Here is a 10,023-nt window from a genome sequence, read left to right as displayed (position 1 = left end):
CAAATCTTATCTTGGAATATGTTAAGGAGTATTTTCTTTAGTAACGATGATAATGAACTATCAGAACCATTTGGCTAAGGATGTCATATCATTTTTTTAATATTTCCAAATGTAGCTGCAGAAGTCCTCACCTGCCCTTAAGGGGGAATAATTTTGGCATGCGGGCTTATGTGTTTCAGGGAAAATTCTCATCTGAATTTCAGTTAGCTGATCTTGACAAAGTGCACGGACACTCTGAGAACTTGATTATAGCATATATGTCTAAGTAGCCATTCTGTTGCTATTCCTGCTCCACCAAAGAGTTCTGCAAAATTGGAAGGTATTCTTTTTTTATCACTTCCAGGCTGAGATAGATAACAGCTCTTAAGACAGTCATTCTATCGTTGTGTAACAAATAAGTTTAAGTTGCTTTTAATGCAGTTAATTCCCAAAATAAGGCATTTTTTGGAAATTGTGGGTGAGTTTCTTAGTGAAGAGAGCTTACCATGAATCTGCTAGGGTTATAGACGGTGTACCTGGTTATGGTACAGTTGGTTATGGAAATCCTCTTCTGAGAGTGGAGCAAACTAAAATAAATTGAGGTATCTGTAGTCAGACAGATTGAGGAAAGATAAACAACATCCAACTAAAATATCCCCAGCTGTGGAAAAAGCTATCCCCATCTATCAGAAGTATGATATATATTTAAAACAGATAGCAGTTCCTATAGGAAGTATAACTTGTTAACTATTGCTCTGTGTTCCTTGTCTGAGAACTTGAGTTTCACTGGTGCCCACAACTCAGTCCTCTAACCATTTTGGGCTTCCAGTGGATCAAGTTCTTCTAGCAGTGAAGAGATTTCTCATCTGGTGTGATACTAGGTGTTCAGTGGTGTGATGTTGAATTTCTAGTGTCATCTGGTTCATCTGTGCGTGTTATGGATCTATTCTGGCTCCAATACAGTCAGGAGGAACTGGATTAGGCCTGTAATGCTTTGGGAGGAAATTTTTGACTGATGTTACATAAGGAGGAGTAAAAGACTGAAATAATGAGAGATCACTGGTAGGAGAATAAAGGTGCTTACAGATATCTTACCATTTACCCAACTGTGTTATCACTGTCTGACTTGTGTTACTGAACAGAAATCGGGTGTAGGATGAGAAGTGATCCAGTCCTGAAGCTTTTATTTGGTTGTTTCCCAATCCTAATGTCAACAGATTTTTTTGCTGTACAATCTCTGGCAAATACCAGATGAGGATGGTTTTAGCTTTATGCTGCTTTACAGTCATATACATATTTTGTTGCAGTTAGAAGTGCACGTTGTAAATGTTGATATGAATTGTCCACTGAAGCCTGGACCCTGCTGAGTGTGCTGTGCACTGCATGCCCTGGCTAGGGTTAGAAACTGCAGTGCACAAAATGGAGCATCTTGGGTTAAAGGCAGGCAGAGTTCAGCTTTGGAAGTTGTTGTTACTAACTGACTGATACTAACAGGCTCTTAACACTGTGTTGTGTTGAAGTGTAGCAGTGGCAGACAAGCAGAAACCCTTATTGACTACATCAGAACTTAGAATCTGTGTTGGGTGTAAGGTTGAGAGTAGATGTCTTAAGATCTGACTGTCAAAGAAAGTGAGGTTTGCTTTCCATGTGCTAAACAGCTGCATTGACAGTTAGGGAAATGTGACTCACTAGCTAGGCCAAAGTCAAAACCCAGAAAAGGGCCAAAAAACCCCAAGTACCATAATCATGAACAAAAATCTCACTTTTTTTGTATTTGTAAATAGCCTTTGCAGTGGTTCATATCAACATTCAGAAGATCGCCTGCCTTGTGCTTTCTTCTCACCTAGATTTTCCATCAGTGGCCTCACCAAAGAAATATCCTGAAATAAAAGCTAGTTGTCTATAGTCCAATGTTTCCTCATGTTAGCAGCATTCATCCCAGCTGAGTACGCCTCTGATTCCACTATAAACTTAGCTTTTAATATTTTTTTTTTAAATAAGCCAAAAACCAACCCAAAACAGAAGCCAACAAGCTATTCTTAACACATTGATGACTTACACTCAGTTGCAGTGCTGCTATAGTCACTATATACAATATGTGATATATTTAGCATAGTATTTTACACAGGTGCGCCAGTCCTATTTGTGTAGGATATTTACTTGGGAATGAAGAGATTGCAGATTATGTTTGCTGTTAGGGTCTAGAAGGCTCATGGGTCTACAGAGGAATTAGAAGAAGTGCAGTATTAAGAGGTTTTTGAGCTCTTCTGTGTGATGGGTGTGTTGTGCAGGTTAGGTTAAGGCTGCAGGCAAGGTTAGGCATCAGAAGAAAAGGGATCAAAGTCCTTGTTTTACTCTTCAGAAGAGTAAATATTCCTGTAGGATGAGGACTCCAATCTAGAGTGTTATATCACTCAGGTTATGCTTTGATTTTGCTCTTTAGGTTCATTAAGGGCCATGTCACAATGTTCTGATCTAGATTTAAACTTTGTGTCTTGTTCTTCTATTGTCACATATCACATTAATGCTAGGATTAGGAACTGTCAAAAGAGTCATAGTTCAAGATGGGGAGGAGTTAGAATGTTTGGGTTGTGTGTATGTCCTGCAGGGCTGTAGCACTGCGATGAGCACTAATTTGTGGCAGGTGTTTGGGCTTATGTTGGTTTTGGTGCAGTTGTTTGTCACCGAGCTCTGGGGGATGTGCAGTTTGGTGATGTGATATCTGAGCTCTTTTTCCCTCTTCATACTCTGCAGTGGAGGGCAATGTGTTGAAGGTTCTGTGAGGAGGTACAATGACATCTCCATGCACATGGCCTTCATCACCATGGTTCTGTCACAGAGGAATATGGGTCAGTGTTTTTCAGCCTGCATTCTAAGGCCTGCAGAGTGACAGCATACCTTCCTATTACAGCATATTTTTGTTGCTTGAGAATAAAAGTCACTTCAAGAATTGACCTTTCATTATAATGGGAAATGACTTGAACATTTGCACGTTAAGCAACAGTATTTTCTGTGATGATACATAAGTCAAATAAGTTTCCTTTTAACTGCTGTACCTTTACTCGTGATTTCCTTTCTCCTCCCTTGAGTCATTTTTTCCTCCGTATTGTTTGATTACGTATCGTGGACCACTGAGTAAAGACAAGTGGTGATTTAGGGAGGTGATCAAACTGTGGAAAGATGTCCTGTAGAATTAATTGTTTGTTCAAGGTATTATATTTCATTTGGTCAAATTTGATATATGTGGTATTGCTTGGAAAGAACAAATCTTTACTGCATGCAGTAAAATGGGGAGGGTTTAGAACTGTACATATAGTATGCTGTTAGCTGTCTGCTTTGTTACTTTATGGTGATGCAAAATAAGAACTTTGGACTTCAGTTTTTTGCTTATGTTCCTTTGTGTTTCAAGGTAGTTTTTAATAATAAAAAGGGCCAATAGTTATAATTCTAGCTTGAATAATTTCATGCTGGTGACCATATTTCTTGACCACATCAATAAATGGGATTCTGGCATTATCTGTCACTTTCTTCTTGAAATCTTGTCAAGTTCCAAAGGAAAAAAATTGTCAAAAGAACTCATTGAGCAGGAGGAAAAAAAAATTAAGTTATAAAGCTCTTCCCATTTGACTTTTTCAGGTTTTAGTTTTCCGGTGAAGTTGGGGAGGATTCTCCTCCGCAGCCTGTATTGAAAAAGATCAAAACTGAGTTTAGCAGGTGATGTGATACAGTAAAAAAGAAGAATCGCTAGGATGCCTCAGTGCAATAATGTCCATGATCTGATTTGCTGTGTTTAAATCCTAAAAATACTTTCTGCAGACTACAGGCAGTACTGTAAGGAGTTAAATGTCTGGATGTTGGCCTAAGGAGTGCAGTAGCTATTAGGAATATTTCTGTCTTCTCTGTTTTGATTCAGGTGCTCACTGGACAAAAGGGATGAGTTCTCAGCCCTTCCTTATGTCCCTTTGAGGGAAACAGCCAAATCTTGCCCTTGCTTGCCTCAAAGGAAAAACTCCTGGTAGAGCCATCACATAGGCCTCTTCCCCAGTGCTTGGTTGGGGTATTCTGCCCAAAGGCAAGGAATTGGGTATGCCTCCCTCACCACATTTCTAACCCCTCTATTCATCTCATGGACCTGTGCCTGTTGTATAGATTCCAACACCCAGAAATGCTTTTTAACACTGACATGTCTGAGTACTTGTATTTCTTCATTGAAGCATCACATTTTAAATTGCTCTATTCATTCCTTTGATTTTGAACATAACTGTGACTCAGGAAGCCATGCAGAAATGTGTGTTTAGATTGTAATGGACTTTGGGATGTAAGCTGTGAGAGTCTTTGTTGTGGGAGCCTTTGCCAGGTGAAGTGTTTCAGGGAACATCTGGCTGGTTTGGATGCAGAAGAATGAAGAGTTTTCTACCTTGCTTTAAACTAGAACCTATGATGCTGACAGGACTTTTGCAGTTGAAAATTTGTTTTGGCCTTGGCAAAATACGTAGTTTCAATAAGGATAAAATTACTTAAATATGACAGGACTCACACATTTCTAGTCTGTACATAGAGTGATTATTTTGTAGTACAGAAGGAAAGACTTGTTTGTCAAGACAATCCAGTCATAGTGGCTTAGTAGAGCCTGATTTCAGCAGTCAGGATGTTCAGAAACATTGCCATATTCTTTTAGGATTAGCTGAGTGACTGCTAAACAGATCTTATTCCAAAGCAAACAAGGACCAGTGTGCAATTCACTTAATAGCTGCTAAAGAGGAATAATTTGTATCTGACATGCATGGTAAACCATAGACCGTGACTGCCTTGTCATCACAACTGCACAAGAGAATACAAAACTTAACTACTTCCCTGCACTAATGAAATTGGGAGGTCAGTTTCCATTCATCCATGTATAGATGTAAACAGGCACTCCGTTTTCCATGTGGTTATGTGTCTTTAAATTTGGCAACAATTCGTCTGAAATTTATATGTAAATCAGCAAAGGCCTTGTATTGCAAACAAAGTGCTGGTGTCACCCTTTGGGTTTCCCTTTGTTTCATCTGAGTTAGTATTTTGAGATGATAATGTTTCTGGAGAATGACCACAGTGAAGCTGCACTAGTACTGCTCGGAGGGGTTGATTAGTAACTGCTGTGTTACTGTGACTTGCACCTACGGCTCTCTTGCATTAATGATAAAATAGTTCTCATTGCTTAAGTTCATCTTTCTGCACATCCCATGTGTTGGCTAGTTTGAGCTTAAAATGCTTTAAAAATGGGTTTGTTTCAGGGGAGAATTGTATGTGGGGGCGGGAATGGGACTAACAACAAAGCTTAGGTGATTGCCTAAGCTTTCATGGCAGTGAAGACAGGCCCTTAGAAAAGATAAGCCCTGTAAAACAGGTAAGGGCACCCCCACATGTTGACCACAGCAGTAAAGGAATGAGGGATGTTTTTTTCACAAAAGTCTTCTGTAAGAAGACAGTAAAGCAAATAAAGAAAAAAACTAATTAAGCACTTTTTTGGGGTTTTTTTCTAACTTCCAGCTATTTTTGCAGGAGATAGAATCTATCAGAGAGACAGAAAAATAGGAACAGAAACTGGAGTAATTTGCGGTGGTAAGATACTTTCTATCTCTCTTTGCTGTTCATTCAGATAGGAAAGTTCTTTACTTGCAGGTCTGTCAGTGCACAAACGTGAAGACAGGGGCTGCTTTCACCAGAGCAGTGCAGTCTATTTCAACATCTTGGAACTTGAATCATATGGAAATCATAGAGTGGCTTGGGTTGGAAGGCATCTTAAAGATCCTGTTGTTCCAAGCCTCCTGCTTTGGCCAGAGACACCTTACACTAGACCAGGTTGCTGAGAGCCCCATCCAGCCAGGCCCTGAGCACTCTCAGGGATGGGGCAGTTTTTTCTCCAGAGTCTATTATTCACCATTCCATATAAATTTATCTCCTTAATCTTCTTTTTCTATGTCAGGAAGTTGACCAGCTTATGCTATATGGTCCTACTACTTCTCCTCAGCATCTCATCTTTTGTAATTGTTTGAATTACTGTGAAGATGTAGCAGAAAGAACTGAAAGTTCTCCTGAACTGGTATTCTGAAGTCATATCACACTAAGTATAGTCCAAAGTCATGTTCAGAGGGTAGTGGGAAAGGGTAGCATTGTAGTAATTTAAAAAAAAAAAATAGATACATATATAGACTACAAAACTGAGAAACGGGGGCTCTGCAATTGCCTAATTTTAGAGGTGTTTAAACTCCTTGGTTTTTGTCACTTATTTTGAAGCAAATAATTTTTTTAACATACCAAGTTATTCCTTTTGCTATTTTGTCCAAAGGAGGCAGTTTCTCTGTGTTCAACATGTTAAAAATCATAAGCTAAGTGTTTCAAGCCCGAGGGCTAAGGACCTCATCCTTTTGTGTAATTCTAATAGAGATGACCATTTTTTTCAGATGTCTGTAAGGTTCTCCACTTTTCTTGCAGCTTAGGACACCTGGATTGTGTCCCTTATGAATGGCTTCCTGAGAAATCATTGCTGAATCACTTAATTCCTCAATTTTAAATCTGTAGGATGAGATAACAATACTCGTGCACTTAAGCATGGGTGTCAGAATGATAAATGCGATTATGTATTGAAGTTTCTGAAATACTCAAGCATTATAATAAATAGATGGAAGAAGTAATTTCATTTGCACATTATTCACTTCATGCACCCTGTTTCTTTGGTGGTGGTAGTTATGCTATTTCTTAAGGATTTCCTTTTTGCTTCAGTCTTTTTACACAGAATTGCCACGTGGCAAACTTTCAAAGCTTTTGGTAGTGGAAAGCTCGCAGGGAATGGCTGAATAGAGTCAATCTGGTAGATAATAATTCAGCATACTAAACTTGGTAGTCGTGAGCTGTGTGACTTCCTCAAAGGAAAGAAGAAAAAGATATGTGTCCAAAGTGGTTCTTAGGCATCTGCTGATCACAAGTGTGGACAAGTACATGATGAAATATTGCTTGTCTGGCTCTGAGCTCTGTATAGTACAAGCAGAGTGACTCATTGGGTCAGTTGCTGACCAGAAGTTGAGCTGTCAGAAACAGATGGGCTGCCTAGAGAACGAGATATCTTGGAAGTATCTCCACCCTTGTCAGTAGTGTTACACAGCACAGGGATTTCTCAGAAGCAGTAATTTCTGGGAAAGATGCTGGGTTTTCAGCTGCACTCGGTCTTCCACACCAGAATAATGCCTTGTGGCCCTGAGAATAAGGAAACTTGCTGGCTTGTCATTGAAGATCCATATTTGTGAATCCTGTACTTGTATGGGTAGTAATAAGGAGGTCAGTAAAGGTCTTAAACTTGAAAAGGGATTGTTTTTCAGCTGTGAAAAGCCTTCAGGTTGCTACTAAAAGATGGCTGTGTGTAAATACTCTTTCTGCAAATGAGGCCAAAATTTTTAATCAACTCTGAAATCCAGTCTTTTCCTGTAGTCCTTTCCACTTCTTTACTCCTCAGCAGAATGAGAATAACAAATACTTCCTCAGACTGTAGAGTTGGGATGATTATGTTCAGCTCAAATATATGGAGGTAAAGTGCCCTACAAGTACCTATAGAAATAAAGTTTTTGTAGACATTGAGTATTGGAGCAAGTTCTAGATCAGAATCTGAGAAGAGAGTACACCAATCTGGGATGGATTTTCAATTTGACTTGCTGTGGTGGGTTCACCCTGGCCAGCAGCCAAGCACCCACACAACTCACAACTCCCTGCAGCAGCTCTTCACAGGGGGATAGAGGCAAAAATAGGGAAAACAAAATACATCTCCTGACCTGAGTTAAAAAACCATTTAATAGGTGAAGAAAAGCTCAGGGGCTCGGGTGGTGAAAAACAAGCAGAGCAAAGGAGACGACACACCAGGTGATGGCGGACAGATACCCAGCCAGTCTCCAAACAACAGCCAAAAAACTTGCTTGAAAACAAAAATATCCTTTTACTTCTTTATCCCAATTTTTATTTGTGGACTTGAGGATAGCATCACGTGAAATATCTCTCTGGTCACTGAGTCAGCTGTCCCAGCTGTGTCCTGTCCCAGCCTCTTGCCCCCCAGCCTGGCTGTGGGGGTGTAGTGGGAAGCAGAGGTGGCCTTGACACTGTGCAAGCACAGCTCAGCAATAGCCAAAACACTGGTGTGTTGTCAGCACTGGTGTAGCCACAGAGCCAGAACATGGCACCATATGGGCTGCAGTGAAGAAAGTTAACTCCATCCCAGTCAGACCCACCACAACCCCAAATCATACTGCTTTTTTCACTTACTTTTTAATGTAGTACTGAAAAAGGAATTATAACAAGAACAAAATCCTATTGTAAGATCTTAAGAACAGATTCTTGATTAAAAAATGTTTTCTTGTACATGCAGATGTGAAATTTTCTTTAGAATCATGCACACTTCTGAAACAGTTCAAAAAGACTTAAGAATTTGCTGAAGTTCATTTTTCACTGGAAAGTGTGTAAAAATTGTTTCAGGAAGTTCAATAGCACTTAAGTGCTTGTCTGAATAGGGTTTGCATATTCAAGCTGATTCTGTCCTGCAAGAACAGTTCTGGAGAAGTTTTACCAGAACATCAGAACTGTGTCAGAAATGGGTAATTCTCTAATTGCCTATAGGTGCATCTTGTTACTGTCTGTATAAGTATGTGATTCTGTGCCTTAAAATAGTCAACTCTGTGAGTCTTATTTATCATTAGACTGGACTGATAAAATGCTTTCAAAATTGAAACATTAAGAATTAGATTTATGGGGTTATCCCAAGAAATGGAAAAACTTAAAAAATAAAAGATTTGAAGTAGGAATGAAATCTTAGTTCACTTCTGAAAAAAAGATCGGTGAATGGCCCTGTTCTTCCCTACAACACCTTACTTTTGGTGCATATGCTGCTGTCAGTGAAAAATAACTGGCAGCTGTGTTAGAACTCTGTGCAAAGAGTTCAGGTAATGCAGATTAGAGCTCACTGATTACTTTGATCAATATTGAAGTCTGAAACTGAAAGCAAGTTGAGCTTTCACAGATTTTTTAGAGAAAATAATTGAGATTAAAGGAGACTCTCAAGTTCTTGAATTGATTCGTTATTTTTAGGGTGTTTGGCCTGCTCTGTTTTTGATGGCCCTTCTGTATTCCACTTTTAATATGAAGAGAGATAAGTATGTGTTCCTGGTAGAAAAGCATCACAAAGCATACACAGATGGGTAGCAGTTAGACTGGTCTAAATGTCAGAGTTCAAGGCAGCCACCTCCAAACCTCTTACTAGGTTTGTCGGTCAATGTTGTCATTCCAAGAGAGAGATGACATTATGGGATTTGGTTGATGATGCAGTAAGCACAATGAAACTGAGACTCCAGTGCTTTCATAAAAAGTTCTCTGCAATTTCTCATGCCTTTTTAACATTGAAGCACTGACTTGAATGAAACTTTGCTTGTATGGTGGAGAAGAGTGAACATATTCATTAGGCAACCCACAGTGAAGGCAAATAGAATTGCCCCCCTCCATTATGTTTTGAAATAGTTCAGCTGTAAAGGTTCATGATTAGAGCAGGTAGTTTTTCTTTACCAGTGATAACTTCTATTTTTTGTTCTTTCTATGGAGCAGGCAATTGGTACAAGTTGAAAGAATGATGGAAATCTTTGTTTTCGACAGCAAAGGAAGAAATGTTCTCTGAGACCACAAGGACGGAGTGTGTATTTTGCTAGAAGGGAGTATCAAGGCAGTAATTTGTGCCCTGTCCAAAAGCAAGGTGTATGTGGGGATAAAGTGGTGAAAGAGTTCTTGTATTTTTCTCCAACTGCACAGTTCAGGCAGTTTAAAAAGAGCCAAAGCATTCCCTGTTTGCTGTGCTGCGATTGTGAGCAAGGTGGCAAGACTGTCTGATCTCAGTTAATGAGCAGAACCCCTGGAACAATAGTGTTAGAGGAAGCTCAGGTCTTGAAAAATTCCTACCTGTGTCAATATTATTGGCAAGTAAATTTCATGTTTAAGGAAGACAGCCAGTGGAGCTGAGTCTCATCCTATGTAAATTGT

General features: G+C 39.5%; 1 protein-coding gene across 10 annotated transcripts in view; it reads left to right on the top strand.

Annotated features, from left to right (window-relative positions):
* The window catches only part of SPATS2L (spermatogenesis associated serine rich 2 like), an 81,779-nt gene that overhangs the window by 15,374 nt on the left and 56,382 nt on the right, over positions 1–10,023 (top strand). Inside the window, exon 1 of one of the 10 annotated variants that reach the window (XM_021555471.4) lies at positions 6–5,580. The exons of the other annotated variants lie outside the window; for them this stretch is intronic. The gene's annotated coding sequence lies outside the window, so the exon portion shown is untranslated. Of the gene's footprint in view, positions 1–5; positions 5,581–10,023 lie in introns of those variants that run through there. 10 annotated transcript variants of the gene reach the window in all.

This window comes from Lonchura striata, chromosome 7 (genome assembly GCF_050655825.1).
Source record: "Lonchura striata isolate lonStrDom1 chromosome 7, ASM5065582v1, whole genome shotgun sequence".
In the NCBI taxonomy this organism is placed as follows: Eukaryota; Metazoa; Chordata; class Aves; order Passeriformes; family Estrildidae; genus Lonchura; species Lonchura striata.
This window is presented reverse-complemented; position numbering and strand designations above follow the sequence as displayed.